Source organism: Dendrobates tinctorius, unplaced genomic scaffold (assembly GCF_039654945.1).
Source record: "Dendrobates tinctorius isolate UK_male_01 unplaced genomic scaffold, ASM3965494v1 ptg000064l, whole genome shotgun sequence".
NCBI lineage: Eukaryota > Metazoa > Chordata > Amphibia > Anura > Dendrobatidae > Dendrobates > Dendrobates tinctorius.
In genome coordinates, this window is record NW_027361732.1 from 54,090,814 (window position 1) to 54,113,405 (window position 22,592).

The window sequence follows — 22,592 nt, forward strand, 5'->3', positions numbered from 1 at the left end:
TTGCTGAAGTCAAGATATACTATATCTACAGCATTTCCTTGATCCACCCAATCAGTGATTCCGTCATAGAAGGAAATTAAGTTAGTCTGACATGACTTATTAGTTACAAACCCATGCTGACTCTGTTTAATCACTTCATTCTTATCCAGGTACTGACATACATGTTGTTTAATAATTTGTTCAAAGATCTTTCCTGGTATAGAAGTCAGACTCACCGGCCTATAGTTGCCTGGGTCCACCTTCTTCCCCTTTTTGAAGATAGGAACAACATTTGTTCTTCTCCAGTGTTCTGGCACTTCTCCTGTTCACCAAGAATTTTCAAAGATTATGGAGAGGGGTTCAAAAATTTCTTCTGCTATCTCCTTCAGTACTCTGGGGTGTAATTCATCTGGACCTGGAGACTTGAATTCATTTAGGTTAGCTAAGTGTCTCCTCACTATCTTTCTGTTTATAGATATCCTGGATTCTTCTATTCCCTTAATAGGACAGTGAAGAACAGTTGATGTTACATTTCCTTTCTGAGATGCAAAATAGGAATTTAAAAGTTCAGCCTCCTCAACATCCTGTCTTACCATTTCATCATTTTCATCCTGTAAAAATCCTATAGCATCTTTGACTTTTCTTTTACTTTTGACATATCCCCAAAATCCTTTATTATTGTGTTGTGAGTTCATTTTCCCCTCCGTCACTGAGGCCTGGTGAACTCCCTATTCTAGTGAAGGAAGGTAGTGAGCCTGATTATCAGGCACCTGGGACTAATGAAGACGATTGGCTGAGTGGAGTCACTGACTGGATTTAAGGCAGCCTATGCCCTTTCTGCCCTGCGGGTGATTTCTCTGTGGACTCTTGGACACCAGTCTGATTCCTGCTCTCCTAAAAGCTAAGTTTTCTGTTTTGCCTTTTTGCATCTAAGATTTGTTTTTGTTTTTCTTGCTTTTTGGATTCTGCCACTCCCTGCTGGAGTGTGCAGTGTTCCTTGAGCTCTGTCTTCTGAAAGTACCTGAGTGCTGATTTAGTTTTTGAAGCTTAGTTGCTTCAGGGCCATTTTTATATCAGCTTGTTGGCTTTTGTCTCTGATAGGGTTTTGGCAGATTGCAGACAGCAGCCTTCCTATCCGTTCCTATCTAGGTAGTTTTTGGGCCCCGTCTTTGCTCAGCCTGTCTTTCTGTCTGTGTAAGTGTTTTCATCTTGCTTCACCGTCATTATATGTGGGGGGCTGCCTATTGCTTTGGGGTCTGCTCTGGGGCAGTTAGATTTCCCCTTTCCTTCTTTAGGCCTATGTATCTCTCCGGCTGTGATCGAGGGGTCTAGGTCATCGTAGGAACCCCCCACAGCTACTGCTAGTTGTTGTTGATAGGTTCAGGGGTCTGCAATCTGATAGTTGCCAACTTCTCTGGTTTTCAGGACTTAGCTAGCATTTCTGTTTTTGCCTCCTACGGTGACTCAATCATAACAGAATCACCCACCCAACCGCAGATCCTGGGGTACTCAATAGCAGGAAAGAATTGTGTTTAAAAAAAAAAAAAAAATGTGTGTATATTCTTTCCTCTATATCTCTGAGGCCGTAGGGGGAATTTTTTTTTTCTCTCAATGGAGATAAAGCAAGTGTCTGATCGTGTGGAGCAGCTCGCTGCTGAAGTGCGAGGAATTTCCGCCTATCTTGCTCGTTCACATGCTGTTGAACCAAAGATCCCCACACCTGATGTATTTTTTGGGGATCGATCTAAATTTTTGAGTTTCAAAAATAATTGTAAATTATTTTTTGCTTTGAAGCCTAACTCGTCAGGGAGCCCCGCGCAGCAGGTTAAAATTGTCATCTCTTTGCTGCGCGGCAATCCCCAGGATTGGGCGTTTTCTTTGAAACCAGGTGACCCTATTCTGACTAATGTGAACGCATTTTTTCAAGCCTTGGGGTTGCTGTACGACGAACCTAATGCTATTGATCAGGCTGAAAAGACCCTGTTAGCATTGAACCAGGGTCGAGAATCTGCAGAGTTGTACTGTCAAAAGTTCCGAAAGTGGGCGGTCCTTACTACCTGGAATGATAGTGCCTTGGCTGCTCTCTTTCGGAAGGGTTTGTCAGAAGCCGTAAAAGATACTATGGTGGTATTTCCTGTTCCCTCTGGTCTGGACGATTCTATCTCTTTAGCCATTCAGGTTGATCGGCGTTTACGTGAACGCAGGATTACACTAGAGGTGTTGCCACCGGTTGAACAGACGTCTGAACCTATGCAATGTGATAGAGTTTTGTCTAAGGCGCAATGTCAGGAATTCAGAAGGCGTAATAAGCTGTGTTTTTTCTGTGGAGATGCCTCACATGTTATTTCTGTTTGTCCTAAACGTGAGAAACGCTTTGCACACACGTTTTCTGTTGGTGGGGTTCAGCCTAAGTTTCTTTTGGCGATTACTCTGATCTGTTCCCTGTCCACATTTTCCGCCAAAGCTTTTGTGGATTCGGGAGCAGCGCTAAACCTAATGGACTTGGATTTTGCTAAACGTTGTGGATTTCCGTTGACACCTCTGCAGACGCCTATCCCTTTGAGGGGGATTGATGCTACCCCTCTGGCTAAAAATAAACCTCAGTTTTGGACCCAGTTGGTCATGCGGGTCGCCCCAGACCACCAAGAAAGTTGCAGATTTTTGGTGTTGCATGGTCTGCATGATGCCGTTGTTCTGGGGTTTCCCTGGTTGCAGATTCATAATCCAGTTTTGGATTGGAAGTCTGTGTCTGTGGTGAGTTGGGGTTGCCGGTGTACCTTTAGTGAGGCTCCGGTTTTTTCCACCTCTCCTCAGTCGCATGAGGTTCCTGACTATTTGGCAGACTACTATGATATATTTAGTGAGAATGAGTCTGCGTCCTTGCCTCCTCATAGGAGTTATGACTGTGCAATTGAACTAAACCCGGGGTGTAAATTTCCTAAGGGTCGATTTATCTGTACCCGAGCACGAGGTTATGCGGTCCTATATTAAGGAGGCGTTGGAGAAGGGTCATATTAGACCATCCTCTTCACCCTTAGGTGCCGGGTTTTTTTTTGTGGCCAAGAAGGATGGTTCTTTAAGGCCTTGTATTGATTATCGTGCCCTCAATAAAATTACTATTAAATATCAGTATCCGTTACCCCTGATTTCAGATCTATTCTCTAGAGTCAGAGGTGCTTGCTGGTTTACCAAGCTTGACCTCAGAGGGGCGTATAATCTTATCCGCATTAAGCAGGGGGATGAATGGAAGACGGCGTTTAATACTCCGGAGGGACATTTTGAGTACCTGGTGATGCCTTTTGGGCTCACTAATGCCCCTTCTGTCTTCCAGTGCTTCATGAACGATATTTTCCGAGACTTTGTCGATAAATTTTTGATTATCTATCTGGATGATATTTTGATCTTCTCCAAGGATTGGGATTCTCATGTGGAACATATTCGGACTGATGCCTTTTTGGAGTAGACAGAATTTCCTTTTTGGGATTTATTTTGTCTCCGTCAACTATTGAAATGGACCCGGCCAAGGTACAGGCCATTTATGATTGGGTTCAGCCCACTTCTTTGAAGGCCCTCCAGAAGTTTTTGGGTTTTGCTAATTTTTATCGGAAATTTATAGCAAAATTTTCTAGTATTGCCAAACCATTGACTGACCTGAGCAGGAAGGGTGCGGATGTGTTGAATTGGTCTCCGGAGGCGGTTGCTTCCTTTCAGGAGCTGAAGCGTAGATTTACCTCCGCCCCGGTTCTGCGGCAGCCTGATGTCTCACTCCCATTCCAGGTAGAGGTGGATGCTTCTGAGATTGGTGCAGGAGCGGTGTTGTCCCAAAAGGATCCGGTAACATCTAAAATGAATCCCTGTGCTTTCTTTTCCCGTAAGTTCTCTTCACCTGAACGTAACTATGATGTGGGGAATCGGGAACTGTTGGCCATGAAATGGGCATTTGAGGAGTGGAGACATTGGTTGGAGGGAGCCAAACATCAAGTTGTGGTCCTCACTGACCACAAAAATTTGATTTACCTAGAGTCGGCTAAACGCTTGAACCCTAGACAGGCTAGGTGGGCCTTGTTTTTTACACGTTTTGATTTTGTGGTCTCTTTCCTTCCTGGAACTAAGAATGTCAAGGCAGACGCCCTCTCTAGGAGTTTCTTTGCTGATTCTCCTGTGGTGACCAAGCCTGCCACCATCTTAGGCGAAGGGGTAGTTCTTTCTGCCATCTCACCCGATTTGAGACTTGCTCTGCAAGAGTTCCAGGAGGACAAACCTGAGCGTTGCCCCAGTGGAAAGTTGTATGTTCCTGACCAGTGGAAGAAGAGAGTGATGTCTGAAGTTCATTGCTCTGCATTGGCTGGTCATCCAGGTATTTTTGGTACTAGAGATCTGGTGAGTCGCTCTTTTTGGTGGCCCACCTTGTCTCATGATGTCAGGAATTTTGTGCAGTCCTGTGGGACTTGCTCCCGGTCTAAATCTTGTTCTCGCTCTAGTGGATTGTTGATGCCTTTGCCAGTCCCCAGGAGGCCATGGACCCATATTTCAATGGATTTCATCTCTGATATGCCGGTCTCTCAAAGAATGACTGTTATTTGGGTGATTTGTGATAGGTTCTCTAAGATGGTTCATCTTGTACCACTCCCTAAGTTGCCATCTTCCTCTGAGTTGGTGCCTCTGTTTTTGCAACAGGTGGTTCGCTTGCACGGGATTCCTGAGAACATTGTATCTGACAGAGGAGTTCAATTTGTGTCTAAATTTTGGAGGACGTTCTGTTCCATGTTGGGAATTCAGTTGTCCTTCTCCTCTGCTTTTCACCCTCAGACCAATGGGCAGACAGAGAGAACAAACCAGACCTTGGAGTCCTATTTGAGATGTTTTATTTCCGCTGATCAGGATGATTGGGTTTCATTTTTGCCCTTGGCCGAATTTGCTTTGAATAATAGAGCTAGTTCTGCCACTTTGATGTCACCTTTTTTTTGTAACTTTGGTTTTCACCCTCGATTTTCTTCAGGGCAGGTGGAGCCTTCTGCCTGCCCAGGTGTTGACACTGTGGTGGAGAGAATGCACCAGATCTGGGACCAAGTGGTGGATAAGTTATCTCTCTCCCAGGAAAAGGCCCAGCGGTTTTCCAATCGACATAGGACCATTGGTCCCCAGTTTAAGATTGGTGATATGGTGTGGTTATCATCAAAAAATATTGCTATGAAGGTGGCTTCTCCTAAGTTTAAGCCTAGATTTATTGGACCTTACAAGATTTTGGAGATTATTAATCCGGTCTCTTTTCGTTTGGCTCTTCCTGTCACATTTAAGATCCATAATGTGTTCCATAAGTCCTTGTTGAAGAGGTTTGTTGAGCCAGTTGTGCCTGAGGTGGCACCTCCGGACCCTGTATTGGTTGAAGGTAACTTGAAATATGAGGTAGAGAAAATTCTGGATTCCCGTCTGGCTAGACGGAGACTCCAGTATTTGGTTAAGTGGAAGGGTTATGGTCAGGAGGATAATTCCTGGGTCTCTGCCTCTGATATTCATGCCAAAAGATTGGTGCGTGCCTTTCATCGGGCTCACCCTGATCGCCCTGGTAGCGTTGTTGAGGGTTCGGTGACCCCTCCTCAAGGGGGGGGTACTGTTGTGAGTTCATTTTCCCCTCCGTCACTGAGGCCTGGTGAACTCCCTATTCTAGTGAAGGAAGGTAGTGAGCCTGATTATCAGGCACCTGGGACTAATGAAGACGATTGGCTGAGTGGAGTCACTGACTGGATTTAAGGCAGCCTATGCCCTTTCTGCCCTGCGGGTGATTTCTCTGTGGACTCTTGGACACCAGTCTGATTCCTGCTCTCCTAAAAGCTAAGTTTTCTGTTTTGCCTTTTTGAATCTAAGATTTGTTTTTGTTTTTCTTGCTTTTTGGATTCTGCCACTCCCTGCTGGAGTGTGCAGTGTTCCTTGAGCTATGTCTTCAGAAAGTACCTGAGTGCTGATTTAGTTTTTGAAGCTTAGTTGCTTCAGGGCCATTTTTATATCAGCTTGTTGGCTTTTGTCTCTGATAGGGTTTTGGCAGATTGCAGACAGCAGCCTTCCTATCCGTTCCTATCTAGGTAGTTTTTGGGCCCCGTCTTTGCTCAGCCTGTCTTTCTGTCTGTGTAAGTGTTTTCATCTTGCTTCACTGTCATTATATGTGGGGGGCTGCCTATTGCTTTGGGGTCTGCTCTGGGGCAGTTAGATTTCCCCTTTCCTTCTTTAGGCCTATGTATCTCTCCGGCTGTGATCGAGGGGTCTAGGTCATCGTAGGAACCCCCCACAGCTACTGCTAGTTGTTGTTGATAGGTTCAGGGGTCTGCAATCTGATAGTTGCCAACTTCTCTGGTTTTCAGGACTTAGCTAGCATTTCTGTTTTTGCCTCCTACGGTGACTCAATCATAACATTATTGCTTTTGACATCTCTTGCAAGCCTCAATTCATTTTCAGCTTTAGATAATCTGATTTGTGCCCTGCAGGTTCTGCAGACAGCATTATATTCTTCTTTAGATATGCCTCCCTCTTTCCATTTTATAAACATTTTTTCCTTCCTTTTTATCATGTGCTTAAGTTCTGTGTTCATCCATCCTGGTTTCCTTAAATGTTTCCTATTCTTCCCTCTTTTCGGAATTGTTAACAATTGTGGTTTGAGAATTTCATTTTTCAAGATTTCCCATCCTTCCTGGACATTTTTGTCTTTAAGGATATCCAGCCATTGGATCCCTCCAATTCTCTTTCTGAATCCCTTAAAATCTGCCTTTCTGAAATCTAACCTTGACATCTGAGTCTTCACAGGTCTTTCTCCTCTAGTTATCCAAAATTCTAAAATAGCATGGTCGTTACCTCCTAGGGTCCCAGCCACTTTTACCTCCTCAACCATTTCCTCCCTGTTTATAAGGATTAGATCCAAGGTAGCAGTTCCCCTTGTTTTCTCCCCTACCTTTTGGAAGATAAAGTTCAGCGAGAGAGGATAAGAATTTCCTTGACCTATTAGTTTTGCCTGAGAGACATTCCCAACAAATGTCTGGATAGTTGAAATCTCCCATGACAACTATGTCATATTTTTTGGAGAACTTGGCCATTTGATAAATAAAGAGTTCATCCATATCTTCAGCTGGCACAGGCGGCCTGTAGTAAATGCCTACAATGGTGTCCTTTCCATTGTTCTGTCCTTGTATTCTTACCCAAACAGTTTCCACAGAACTCCCAGTCTCTGAAGCTTCAATCTCTGTGCAGATATACGCGTTTCTAACATACAATGCGACACCTCCTCCTCGTTTATCAAGTCTGTTTCTTGCAAATAAGTTGTATCCTTCTAGTCTTGTATTCCAATCATGTGTATTGTCCCACCAAGTTTCAGTGATTCCAATGACATCATATTTCTTTTCCTGTGTTAGTAGTTCCAATTCTCCTTGTTTGTTGCCCATGCTTTGTGCATTAGTATAGAAACATTTTAGTTTGTGATAGGTTTCTCTTTCTCCAATATTTTTATTGATTAGATTATTTTGTCTTTGTTCTTCCTTTCCGCTTCTAATAGCAGAGTTCTCAATAGCATTTGTCAGGTGTATGGCTTTTTCTGGTCTTTTGCTTCCCTTCCCACATTGTTCTAGTTTAAAGCTCTCCTTACAAGTGTAGCAAGGCGACTTCCAAATACATGTTTTCCAGTCTTCGTAAGGTGCACCCCATCTCTAGCAAGTAGTCCATCGTATAAGTAATTCACTCCGTGATCCAGAAATCCAAATCGTTGCTGACGGCACCATCGACGTAGCCAGTTGTTCACCTGCAGAATCTTAATCCACCTCCTTGTTCCATGGCCATCCACTGGGAGGATGGAAGAGAAAACCACCTGCGCTCCCAGTTCTTTCACTTTCTTGCCTAAGTCTTCAAAGTCTCTGCAGATGGTTTCCAGGTAATTTCTTGCGGTGTCATTTGTCCCCACAACAAGTAGTAGCAGGAATGGGTAGTCATCTGTAGGTCTGAAGAGTCCTGATATCCTGTCAGACACATCTTTAATTTTTGCACCTGGAAGACAGCACATTTCTCTTGAAGTTATATCCGGTCTGCAGATAGCGGCCTCTGTTCCTCTCAACAGGGAATCCCCCATGACCCCCATGAAGATACCTTGAACTTACGTCTTGTCTTGTTTTGCTTCCTGCTTCCCTGGTCGTCAGACACTCATACTGTCCCCCTGAGCCGGCCGTCTGGTCCCAGCAGTCGTGGTGGCTCACCCCCTTGGTCTTGCCCCTGACACTCCCTGTATAGGGGGTGGTTCCTCACAAGGTCAGCTCGCCCTCGGTGGGTGGGTGCCAAGGACCCAAAGGGTCCACTCAAAAAATCGGCTCAGCAGACGCTGAGTCCCTCACACATAAATGAAAATACACAGACATGTGAACAGCTCCATAGACTATAATAGATACAAGTTATAGCCATGAAAAAACAGATAAAGCTCTTACGTGAAAAACTGATGTCTAATGAGCCCTTATAAATAAATTATAGGAACTCACCACTTTCAATTATCTAATATATATGAGAGTTTCATGACTATGTTCTGATAACAGGTGGAGGAGGTAAGAAGGATCTGGCAAGCTAATTTTCAACATCTGATCTTTAGTTAGTTCTACAGGAGATAACAACTGCCATAAAGAACTGCCAGAGGCTTGTGCCCATTTCCTATTGAAAAAAAACATGCAAGTTGTGCCTAGTCAAGTGTGAATGATTTTGGTGGTACATTGTTCCATCTATAGTTTCATGTAAATGACAGGATCCTGCAATGCAGTAGCCCCTTATGGACATTGTCATATGTACCTTAGAGTCTGTCAATGTAGCTTCTCTGTTGCTATTGGAGAAAAGGAAAATAGCTTGGGTTGGCTACAATCTTTACTCCTCATAGGAGTTATGACTGTGCAATTGAGTTGATGCCTGGGTGTAAATTTCCCAAGGGTCGGCTTTTCAACTTATCAGTACCCGAACATGATGCTATGCGATCCTATATTAAGGAGTCGTTGGAGAAGGGTCATATTAGACCATACTTGTCACCTTTAGGTGCTGGGGGGTTTTTTGTGGCCAAGAAAGATGGTTCATTAAGACCGTGTATTGATTATCGTTCCCTTAACAAGATGACGGTTAAATATCAGTACCCGTTACCTCTGATGTCTGATTTATTCTCCAGAGTTAAGAGTGCCTGCTGGTTTACTAAGCTTGACCTCAGGGGGGCATATAATCTTATTCACATCAAGCATGGGGATGAATGGAAGGCGGCGTTTAATACTCCGGAGGGACATTTTGAGTACCTGGTGATGCCTTTTGGGCTCACTAATGCCCCTTCTGTCTTCCAGTCCTTTATGAATGATATTTTCCGTGACTTTGTGGATAAGTTTTTGATCATCTATCTGGATAATATTTTGATCTTTTCTAGTGATTGGGATTCTCATGTGGAACATGTCCGGACTGTGTTCTGGATTTTGAGGGAGAATTCCCTGTTTGTTAAGGGATCGAAATGCCTCTTTGGTGTACAGAGGATTTCATTTTTGGGATTTATCTTGTCTATATCGACTATTGAAATGGACCCGGCCAAGGTACAGGCCATTTATGATTGGGTTCAGCCTACTTCTTTGAAGGCCCTCCAGAAGTTTTTGGGTTTTGCTAATTTCTATCGTAAATTTATAGATAATTTTTCTGGTATTGTCAAACAACTGACTGATCTGACCAAGAAGGACGCTGATGTGCTGAATTGGTCTCCTGAGGCTGTCTCAGCATTTCAGGAGCTTAAGCAGAGATTTACTTCAGCTCCAGTTTTACAGCAACCTGATGTCTCACTTCCATTTCAGGTGGAGGTAGATGCTTCTGAGATTGGTGCAGGAGCTGTTTTGTCCCAAAAAGACCCTGTGACTTCTAAGATGAATCCCTGCGCCTTCTTTTCTCGAAAGTTCTCCCCATTTGAACGCAACTATGACGTGGGGATTCGGGAATTGTTGGCCATGAAATGGGCATTTGAGAAGTGGAGACATTGGTTGGAGGGAGCTAGACATCAAGTTGTGGTCCTCACCGATCACAAGAATTTGATTTATCTGGAGTCGGCCAAATGCTTGAATCCTAGACGGGCTAGATGGGCCTTGTTTTTCACGCGTTTTAATTTTGTGGTCTCTTTTCTTCTGGGCACTAAGAATGTTAAGGCAGATGCCCTTTCTAGGAGTTTCTTTGCCGATTCCCTTAGTGTGACCGAGCCTACTACCATCCTAGGTGAGGGGGTGGTTCTTTCTGCCATTTCGCCCGATTTGAGACGCGCCCTGGAGGAATTTCAGGAGGATAAACCTGAGCGTTGCCCTATGGGAAAATTGTATGTTCCTGACCAGTGGAGAAAGAGAGTGATGTCTGAAATTCATTGCTCCGCATTAGCTGGTCATCAAGGTATTTTTGGTACCAGAGATTTGGTGAGTCAGTCTTTTTGGTGGCCTGCTTTATCTCGTGACGTCAGTAATTTTCTACAGTCCTGTGGGACTTGTTCTCTGTCTAAACCCTGTTCTCGTTCTAGTGGGTTGCTGATGCCCCTGCCGGTGCCCAAGAGGCCATGGACCCATATCTCAATGGATTTTATTTCTGATCTTCCTGTCTCTCAGAGGATGACTGTTATCTGGGTGATTTGTGATAGATTTTCGAAGATGGTCCATCTTGTACCACTCTCAAAGTTGCCATCTTCCGCTGAGTTGGTGCTCTTGTTTTTACAACAGGTGGTTCGGTTACATGGGATTCCTGAGAACATTGTGTCCGACAGAGGAGTCCAGTTTATTTCCAGATTCTGGAAAGCCTTTTGTTCCAATCTGGGAATTCAGTTATCCTTCTCCTCCGCGTTTCATCCCCAGACCAATGGACAGACCGAGAGAACAAACCAGACCTTGGAGTCTTATTTGAGATGTTTTATATCTGCTGATCAGGATGATTGGGTCTCATTTTTGCCCTTGGCCAAATTCGCACTGAACAATAGAGCTAGTTCTGCCACTTTGATGTTACCCTTTTTCTGTAGTTTTGGGTTTCATCCTCGATTCTCTTCAGAGCAAGTGGAATCTTCGTCCTGCCCAGGTGTGGACACTGTGGTTGAGAGAATGCAGCAGATATGGGACCAAGTGGTGGATAAGTTGTCACTCTCTCAGGAAAAAGCCCAGCGATTTTCCCCGGTTTAAAGTGGGTGATATGGTTTGGTTGTCGTATAAGAATATTCCTATAAAGGTTGCATCTCCAAAATTTAAGCCAAGATTTATTGGACCTTATAAGATTTTAGAGATTCTTAACCCTGTTTCTTTTCGATTGGCTCTTCCAGTTACGTTCAAGATCCATAACGTATTTCACAAATCTCTGTTGAAGAGGTTTGTTGCGCCAGTGGTGCCTATGGCAGCACCTCCTGACCCTGTGTTGGTTGAAGGCAATGTGGAATATGAGGTAGAGAAAATATTGGATTCTCGTTTGGTTAGACGGAGACTCCAGTATTTGGTCAAATGGAAGGGTTATGGCCAGGAGGATAATTCTTGGGTCTCTGCCTCTGATATTCATGCCAATAGATTGGTTCATGCTTTTCACCGGGCCCATCCTGATCGGCCTGGTGGCGTGGATGAGGGTTCAGTGACGCCTCCTCAAGGGGGGGTACTGTTGTGAGTTCATTTTCTGGTCCACCAGTTGTGAGTTCTCCTGCCAGGCTCCTTCTGGTGGTAACAGGAGGTAGTGAGGCTGATTTAATCAGTAGAGATCTGCCACCTGATAATGAGGATGACGATTGGACCTCAGGAATCTCAGACTGGATTTAAGACAGCCGACTCCCTATTCTGGTGCTGGTGATTCCTTCTGGCTTGTCAGGTCTTGGTTTTCAGCTCTGTTCCAGTCATCTAAACTAAGTTTTTCTGCTAATGTTCACACTTGATTTTGTTGGTCTATTCAGCTTTTTGTGTGGTCAGCCATTTTCGGCTGGGGCTGTGCTGAATTTCCACTCTTATTTACCTGTATTTGCCAATTTGCTTTTTGTCCCTTATTAGATTGGCCTCTTTTTGCTCTGTCTCAGAATATTTCAGAGTGTTGATATAGTGGGAGAAGTCTAGTGACTTCAGGGTTAATTTTGCTATCAGAAGTGTTGGACATTATTTTTGGTGGGGTTTTTTGCAGATTGCAGACAGTGTCTTTCTTTTCCTATCCTTTCTAGTTAGTTTGGGCCCCATCGTTTGCTCAGCCTATTTTCTTGCCTGTGTTTGTGATTTCATCTTGTTTCACAGTCAATACATGGGTGGGGGCTGTCTTTCCTTTGGGGTCTACTCTGGGGCAGTTAGTTTTCCCCTTTTCTTGCTTCAGGCTTATGTAGTTCTCTGGCTGTGACGAAGCGTCTAGGTTCATCGTAGGTACGCTCCACGGCTGCTGCTAGCTGTGTGGTTAGGATCAGGGATCTGCAATCTGCATAGTTACCAACCTCTCTGATTTTCTGTGACTTAGCTTGTTCTGTTTTTTCTCCTCGGTGACCCATTCATAACAGGTCTCCTACCATACAGTCCCTTTTCATTCAGACGCCGACGGATAGTACGGGTTGACACTGTTGTACCCTCGGACTGCAGGGCAGCTTGAACTTGTTTGGATGTTAGTCGAGGTTCTTTATCCAACATCCGCACAATCTTGCGTTGAAATCTCTTGTAAATTTTTCTTTTCTGTCCACATCTAGGGAGGTTAGCCACAGTGCCATGGTCTTTAAACTTCTTGATGACACTGCGCACGGTAGACACAGGAACATTCAGGTCTTTGGAGATGGACTTGTAGCCTTGAGATTGCTCATGTTTCCTCACAATTTGGTTTCTCAAGTCCTCAGACAGTTCTTTGGTCTTCTTTCTTTTCTCCATGCTCAATGTGGTACACACAAGGACACAGGACAGAGGTTGAGTCAACTTTAATCAATGTCAACTGGCTGCAAGTGTGATTTAGTTATTGCCAACACCTGTTAGGTGCCACAGGTAAGTTACAGGTGCTGTTAATTACACAAATTAGAGAAGCATCACATGATTTTTCGAACAGTGCCAATACTTTTGTCCACCCTCTTTTTTATGTTTGGTGTGGAATTATATCCAATTTGGCTTTAGGACAATTCTTTTTGTGTTTTTTCATTTAAGACAAATTAAATGAAGATAATTATAACAAAGAATTTGTGTTTGCAATCATTTTCAGGAAGAAACTGAGTATTATCTGACAGAATTGCAGGGGTGTCAATACTTTTGGCCACAACTGTACATTTTTCCATTTTCTCCATTGACTCTGTGCGAGTACATCGGACTTGTAAGGATGCTCGTGATCCCATCATCAGATGTGCTCGAACATGCTGCCAAATCAGCATGAGAAATCAATTGCAGATCTACACTGCTCCATAGTATATTATTGGGGTGCGTGCTGTTCGATAAAACATCAGATTGCCCTTTGACGAGTTATACACGTGAGTGTGCTTTTATTTCTGTATCCACACTCATTCAAGGAAGGCAATCAATCACAAAATTGGACCACCCACTGGACTAGTAAGCACAAAATTAATACCAATTTAATTAGTTTACAGACTATACTGCATTTTTTCCCTCAATTCTATAATAATCTGCTAAATTCTATATCAATCTGCTAAGATTTTCTATAATAAGCTCCTGGATGTGCAAACTGCAGTTTTAGCAAGACAGGGGTGTGGCTCACAGGATAATAATGCAGTGCAACCTAAAGACACCCCCCCAGAGAATCCAGTGAGCCATGCCCCCTGGGTACAGACCATAAAAATTAACACTTAATGAAAAGGCCCATAGCTCTGGAATTGTATAATGTATTAAAACAACAAAAAAACTGAAATACTAGTGGAAACAGCAAGAATGAAATAAGACTAATAACTGACAACTGTGATCTGGTGACACGTGCTGTTTAAACCACTGTTTCTAATGATTAGAGATGGGCGGACACCTGGATGTTCGGGTCTGACTGATTTGGCTGAATAGTTACAAAAAGTTCGGGTTCGGGTGCCAGAACAGTTCCCGAACCTGAACCTAAATCCCATTCACTTGAATGGGGGGCTCGGACATCCAGTGTTTGCCATGCTGTCATGAGCATAACAGCACAGCAAACACTGCTTCTGATCAGCGGTGAAATCATCCCCACCGATCAGAGAGAAGCAGTTCCCAAGCTGTGAAAAGACAGCATGAGCGCTCAGCTGTGATCAGAAGTATAAAGTTTACCTCCAGTCACTGGTGTCAGCTAAAGGGACTACTGCCCCCATCATCCGACACTTGCTGACGCTAATAACAGCGAGAGCAGAAGCGGCTGATGGGAGTATTCATTAGGCTCCTGCATTGTAAATAAATAATAAAAAAACAGCGTGAGTTCCTCTGCATTTTTGATAACCAGTAAGGCAAAACTCACAGCTGGGGGCTGCAACCCTCAGCTGTCAGCTTCAGCAAGAATGGTTATCAAGAATAGAGGGTTTCCCATGCTGTATTGTTTAATTATTTAAATAATTTAAGAAAATTGCGCGGTGTCCCCCCATTTTAGACAACCAGCCTTGCTAAAGCAGACAGCTGGGGAATGGTCTTTTCAGGCTGGTAAGCGGCAATTGATATTGCCCCCCAGCCTAAAAATAGCAATGGACAAAGGTAGCAAACTCTGCAGTGGACTGAAGAAGTCATCATAGAAAGCTGAACTTCATGAACAACAAATGGAAATAGAACATCAATCAAAAGATGTCACCTGTAAGTCACTGAATTTTTAGAGCTATAGTAAATCCTTGTATTATTCATGATAAAACAACTCCTGAGCTTCTTTACAGAAGGCATGGACTGCATGGAGACTTTTGTGACACTACTCATTTTAACTATGGTTTTACAAATGTAGTAAAAACAGTATATTTAACTGAACTTAACTACTTAGACTTAAACTTTCAATCAGGAGTGCTAAGGGTTTGCTCACACATTGCATTCTCAAGGTGTCAGAAGACTGCAGCATCTAATTTCTCCTACTTCTGCACTGTTTAGAAGCACTTCACCTTCATATTAAATGGTGCAGGTTTCTTCTAGCAATCCATGGCTCCATGAATCAGCTGATCGCGGCCGGGTGTCAGCTGATTATCACAGCTGACATCCGGCACTATGTGTCAGGGGTGGTCACGGACCACCACCGACATGTTAACCCCTGGCACACTGCGATCAAACATGATCGCAGTGTACCGGGGTTTAGGGAAGCATCGGGAGGGAGGGGGCTCCCTCCGTGCTTCCCTGAGACCCCCACAGCAGCGGGATGTGCAGCACTGCTGCAGAGGTCTCCTTCCCTGCAGGTCCCCGAATCCAAAATGGCGGCGGGGACCTTTGGGGGCCTGTAGGGAGGCGGCTTCCTCATGCCTGCAAAGCGCCGGCATGAGAAAGCCTTCTGCACTGCCTGTGACAGATCGCTGATCTGTCACAGCGATCTGTGATGTGACAGATCAACGATCTGTCACATGACAGTTATGTCCCCCTGGGACATTGTAAGGCTAGTTTCACACTAGCGTTTAAATGACGCGCGCACGGCGCCGCTAAGCCACGCCCCCTGCCGGCTCCCTGCCCGCCCCTTCCTGTTATCGCCTCCTCCGAGCGCAGAGGGCTGAATGCATTATGCGCACCCTATCTTTAGCATAGGGTGCGCAGGCCGTGTGCAACTATGAATATAGCGTGCGCTGCGCATTTTTGGTGGTGCGCCGTGCGCGCCGAACGCAGCATGTTGCATTTTGGTGCGCACGGCGCACATTCAAAAATGCACAGCGCACGCTATATTCATAGTTGCGCACGGCCTGCGCACTCTATGCTAAAGATAGGGTGCGCATAACGCATTCAGCCGTCTGCGCTCGGAGGAGGCGATAACAGGAAGGGGCGGGCAGGGAGCCGGCAGGGGGCGTGGCTTAGCGGCGCCGTGCGCGCGTCGTTTAAACGCTAGTGTGAAACTAGCCTCATAAAGTTAAAAAAAAGTGCAAAAATAATTTATAAAAAATCGCTAAATAAATTAACCCCTTTCTGAGATCAGACGTACTATCCCATCCATGGGACCCGGGCCCCTATGCCCATGGACGGGATAGTACGTCTAGCGCGATCAGCGGCGCTCACGTGGTGAGCACTGCTGATCGCGGCCGGGTGTCAGCTGACTATCACAGCTGACACCTGGCATAATGTGTCAGAGGTGGTCACGGACTGCCCCCGACACGTTAACCCCTTGCACACCGCGATCAAACACGATCGCGGTGTACCGGGGGTTAAAGGGAAGCATCAGCAGGGAGGGGGCTCCCTCCGTTCTTCACCTGAGCCCCACACAGCAGCGCAATGTGCAGCACTGCTGCGGGGGGCTCCATCCCTGCAGGTCCCTGAATCCAAGATGGCAACGGGGACCTTCGGGGGCCTGCAGGGAGCTGGCTTCCTCAGTGCCTGCAAAGCGCAGGCACGAGGAAGCCAAGTGCAGTGCCTGTGACAGATCGCTGATCTGTCACAGTGATCTGTGATGTGACAGATCGCTGATGACAGTTATGTCCCCCCTGGGACAATGTAATAAAGTTAAAAAAAAAAGTGTAAAAATAATTTTAAAAAAATCGCTAAATAAATTTAAAAAAAAAATTCCCTAATAAATTCATTTTTTGGAAATAAAAAAAAAAACAATAAAAGTACATATATTTGGTATCGTCGCATCCGTTACGACCCACCCTATAAAACTGTCCCATTAGTTAACCCATTTAGCGAACCCTTTAAAAAATAAAAATAAAAAACTAAGCAAAGAATAATGATTTATTATCATACCGCCGAACAAAAAGTGCAATAACGCGCGATCAAAAAGACACATATAAATATCCATGGTACCGCTGAAAACATCATCTCGTCCCGCAAAAAATGGGCTGCCGCACAGCATCATCAGCAAAAAATAAAAAAGTTATAGCTCGCAGAATAAATGATGCAAAAATAGTTATTTTTTGTATAAAATTGTTTTCATTGCATAAAAGCGCCAAAACATAAAAAAAGACCTAAATGAGGTATCGCTGTTACCGTACCAACCCGAAGAATAAAACTGTCTTATCAATTTCACCGCACGTGGAACGGTGTAAGCTCACCGCCCAAAAGAAATTCATGAAGCGCTGGTTTTTGTTCATTCTGGATCCCAAAAATTGGAATAAAAAGTGATCAAAAGATGTCACGTGCCCGAAAATGATACCAATAAAAACATCAACTCGTCCCACAAAAAATAAGACCTCACATGACTCGGTGGGTCAAAATATGGAAAAATTATACCTCTCAATATGTGGTGATGCAAAAACTATTTTTACAATAAAAGCGTCTTTTAGCATGCGACAGCTGCCAAACATAAAAACCGCCATAAATAGTAAATCAAACCCTCGTTATCACCCCCTTAGTTAGGGAAGAATAATAAGATTAAAAGAAAATGTATTTATTTCCATTTTCCCATTAGGGCTAGGGTTAGGGCTAGGGCTAGGGCTAGGGCTAGAGTTAGGGCTGAGATTAGGGTTAGGGGTGTGTTGGGGTTAGGGTTGGACTTATAATTGGGGGGTTTCCACCGTTTGGGCACATCAGGTGCTCTCCAAATGCAACATGGCGTCTGATCTCAATTCCAGACAATTCTGCGTTGAAAAAGTCAAATGGTGCTCCTTCCCTTCCAAGCTCTGCCATGCGCCCAAATAGTGTTTTACCCCCACTTATAGGGTATCAGCCTACTCAAGACAAATTGCCAAACAACTTTTGGGGTCCAATTTCTCCTGATACCCGTAGGAAAATAAAAAATTGGGGGCAAAAATATCTTTTTTGTGGAAAAATACAATTTTTTTTATTTTCACGCCCGGACGTTATAAACTTCTGTGAAGCACTGGGGGGTTCAAAGTGCTCACCACACATCTAGATAAGTTCCTTGGGGGGTCTAGTTTCCAAAATGGTGTCATTTGTGGGGGGTTTCCACTGTTTTGGTACATCAGGCGTTTTCCAATTGCGACGTGGTGTCTGATCTCAATTCCAGCCAAAAAAGTCAAATGGCGCTGCTTCCCTTCTGAGCTCTGCCATGCGCCCAAATAGTCGTTTACACCCACATATGGGGTATCAGCATACTCAGGACAAATTGCACAATAACTTTAAGGGTCCTGTTACCCTTGGGAAGATAAAAATTGGGGATGAAAAAACTTTTTTGGGAAAAAAGATGATTTTTTAATTGTACCGCTGTACATTTTAAACTTCTGTGAAGCCCTTGTGGGTTCAAAGTTCTCACCAGATAACTAGATAAGTTCCTTGTGGGGTCTAGTTTCCAAAATGGGGTCACTTGTGGGGGGTTTCCACTGTTTAGGTACATCAGGGACTCTCCAAACGTGACATGGCGTCCGATCTGAATTCCAGCCAATTTTGCATTGAAAAAGTCAAACAGCGCTCCTTCCCTTCTGAGCTCTGCCATGCGCCGAAACAGTGGTTCCCCCCCCACATATCAGGTATCAGCATACTCAGGACAAATTGCACAATAACTTTTGCAGTCCAATTTCTCCTGTTCCCCTTGGTAAAATAAAAAAATTGATCCTGAAATATTTTTTTTGTGAAAAAAAGTTAAATGTTCATTTTTTTCTAAAATATTCAAAAAATTACTGTGAAGCACCTGAAGGGTTAATAAACTTCTTGAATGTGGTTTTGAGCACCTTAAGGGGTGCAATTTTTAGAATAGTGTCACTTTTGGGTATTTTCTATCATATAGACCCCTCAAAGTGGCTTCAAATGTGATGTGGTTCATAAAAATAAAATAGTGTTGCAAAAATGAGAAATCACTGGTCAACTTTTAACCCTTATAACTTCCTAACAAAAAAAAATTTTGGTTCCAAAATTGTGCTGATGTAAAGTAAACATGTGGGAAATGTTACTTATTAAGTTTTTTGTGTGCCATATCTCTGTGATTTAAGGGCATAAAAATTCAAAGTTAGAAAATTGCAAAATTTTCAAAATTTTTGCCAAATTTCCGTTTTTTCACAAATAAACGCAAGTTGTTTGAATGAAATTTTACCACTAACATGAAGTACAATATGTCACGAGAAAACAGTGTCAGAATCACTGGGATCCATGGAAACATTTCAGAGTTATGACCTCATAAAGGGACAGTGGTCAAAATTGTAAAAATTGGTCCGGTCATGAACGTGCATACCACCCTTGGGGGTGAATGGGTTAAAAAAAAATTCCCTAATAAATTCATTTTTTGAAAATAAAAAAAACAATAAAAGTACACATATTTGGTATTGCCGCGTCCGTAACGACCCGCCCTATAAAACTGTCCCACTAGTTAACCCCTTAAAATATAAAAAATGAGCAAAAATTAAAGCTTTATCATCATACCGCCAAACAAAAAGTGCAATAACGCGCGATAAAAAAGACGGATATAAATAACCATGGTACTGCTGAAAATGTCATCTTGTCCCGCAAAAAACGAGCCACCACACAGCATCATCAGCGAAAAAATAAGAAAGTTATAGCTCGCAGAATAAAGCGATGCAAAAATAATAATTTTTTATATAAAATTGTTTTCATTGCATACAAGCGCCAAAACATAAAAAAAGACATAAATGAGATATCGCTGTAACCGTACTGACCTGAAGAATAAAACTGCTTTATCAATTTTACCGGATGCGGAACGGTGTAAACGCACCCCCCAAAAGAAATTCATGAAACGCTGGTTTTTGTTCATTCTGCTTCCCAAAAATCGGAATAAAAAGCGATCAAAAAATGTCACGTGCCTAAAAATGGTACCAATAAAAACTTCATCTCGTCCCACAAAAAATAAGACCTCACATGACTCGGTGGGTCAAAATATGGAAAAATTATAGCTCTCAAAATGTGGTGATGAAAAAACTATTTTTACAATAAAAAGCGTCTTTTAGCGTGCAACAGCTGCCAAAAATAAAAACCGCCATAAATAGTAAATCAAACCCCCGTTATCACCCCCTTAGTTAGGGAAAAATGATAAAATAAAAAAAATGTATTTATTTCCATTTTCCCATTAGGGCTAGGGTTAGGGCTAGGGTAAGGGCTAGGGGTGTGTTGGGGTTAGGGTTGGAGTTAGAATTGGGGGGTTTGCACTGTTTTGGCACATCAGGGGCTTTCCAAACGCAACATGGCGTCCGATCTCAATTCCAGCCAAAAAAGTCAAATGGCGCTGCTTCCCTTCCGAGCTCTGCCATGCGCCCAAATAGTGGTTTACCCCCACATGTGGGGTATCAGCGTACTCAGGACAAATTGCACAATAACTTTTGGGGTCCTGTTACTCTTGGGAAAATAAAAATTGGGGGTGAAAAGATCATTTTTGCGGAAAAAATATGATTTTTTAATTGTACGGCTGTACGTTATAAACTTCTGTGATGCCCTTGGGGGTTCAAAGTGCTCACCACATATCTAGATAAGTTCCTTGCGGGGTCTAGTTTCCAAAATCGGGTTACATGTGGGGGGTTTCCACTGTTTAGGCACATCAGGAACTCTCCAAACTTGACATGGCATCCTATCTGAATTCCAGCCAATTTTGCAGTTAAAAAGTCAAATGGCGCTCCTTCCCTTCCGAGCTCTGCCATGCGCCCAAACAGTGGTTTCCCCCCACATATCAGGTATCGGCATACTCAGGACAAATTGCACAATAACTTTTCCAGTCCAATTTCTCCTGTTACCCTTGATAAAATAAAAAATTGAACCTGAAGTAATTTTTTTTGTGAAAAAAAGTTAAATGTTCATTTTTTTTAAGCATTCAAAAAATTCCTGTGAAGCACCTGAAGGGTTAAAAATAAACTTCTTGAATGTGGTTTTGAGCACCTTGAGGGGTGCAGTTTTTTGAATGGTGTCACTTTTGGGTATTTTCTAACATATAGACCCCTCAAAGTGACTTCAAATTTGATGTGGTCCCTAAAAATAAAATGGTGTAAAAATGAGAAATCGCTGGTCAACTTTTAACCCTTATAACTTCCTAATAAAAAAAATGTGTTTCCAAAATTGTGCTGATGTAAATTAGACATGTGGGAAATGTTATTTATTAACTATTTTGTGTCACATAACTCTCTGGTTTAAGGGCATAAAAATTCAAAGTTTGAAAATTGCAAAATTTTCAAAATTTTCGCCATATTTCCATTTTTTTAATTAATAAACGCAAGTTATAGTGAAGAAATTTTACCACTAAAGTGAAATAAAATATGTCATGAGAAAACAATCTCAGAATCGCCTAGATCCGTTGAAGCGTTCCTGAGTTATTACCTCATAATGGCACAGTGGTCAGAATTGTATAAATTGGCCAGGGAGTTAACGTACAACCCTCCCCTGGTAGTAAAGGGGTTAAGGTTCTCAGCTGTTCACTGTTAGCCACTCCCTTCTCTTATATAATCTGGGCCCTGGATAGCACTCATTACCAGAGATAGCTTATGCTGCATGGTTAGGAGATAGTGGTTTGTGGTTGGTGTTTGAGAAGTGGTGGATTTATCTGAGACTGTTGCTAGGTTTTCGGTGTGTGCTAATTCCCCTCCTTCTACTTTGATTTTACCCCGTCCTCCACTACTTGGTGTTTATCTCTGTTGTTTTTGTGAGTATATTTGTGTGATTGGTGTTCTCCTTTTTCCCTTTTTGCATCATTGTGTTAGTCAGGTTGGTGTATTACTGTACACTACTACTCCCTGGACAGGGAAGGAACCTCTGTTCCAGGGACTGCATTTTTTAACACTGTCAAGGCAAAATAATGCACTATGGACATAACATGTGAACTATCATAATAATATTTAAAAAATATAAATCAGAAAATTGTATTGTGTATTTGTGTTCAATTCCCTGTAGTCTCATACCCTTACATAAAATTCTGACTTACTAATTACCTCCAGAAATCACAGGATTAGTAAATTAAGTTCACAAGTGTGTGATTTATTTTCAGCTTAACTGCAGCTGTTCTGTGGATGCCTCAGAGGTTTGTTTGATAACATTAGGAATCAAACAGCATCAAGAAAATCAAGGAAATCACCTGACAGGTCAGGAATAAAGTTGTTGAGAAGAGTAGAGCAGGGATAGGTTAAACGTTTTAAAAAAAGAGCCCAGCTCTGAACATCTCATGGAGCAATGTTCAATACATCATTGAAAATGGAAGGAGTATGGCACAACTTCAAATCTTCCTTGACATTGCCATCAACATATAAACTGACATCCCAAGCCCAGAGAGCACTAAATAGAGAAGCACCCAATAGGCCCATGGTCACTCTGGAGGAGCTGCAGAAATCCACAGCTCAGATGAGAAAATCTGTCCATGGGACAACTGTTAATCATATGCTCCACAAATCTGGCCTACAAAGAGTGACAAAATGAGTGGTTAAAAGAAATCCATTTTTGAAAGCAAGCCATAAGAAGTCCAATTTGCTGTTTGCAAAAGTCCATGTAGGGGACACAGCTAGCATAAGGAATAAAGTGCTGTGGTCAGATGAGACCAAAGACAAACTTTTTGGGTTAAAGGCAAAATTCTATGTGTGGTGGAAAACTAGCAGTTGATGTCACCTTGAAAATACCATCCCCACTGTCAAACATGATGGTTGTAGCATCATGCTGTGGGGATGCTTTTCTTCAGCAGGG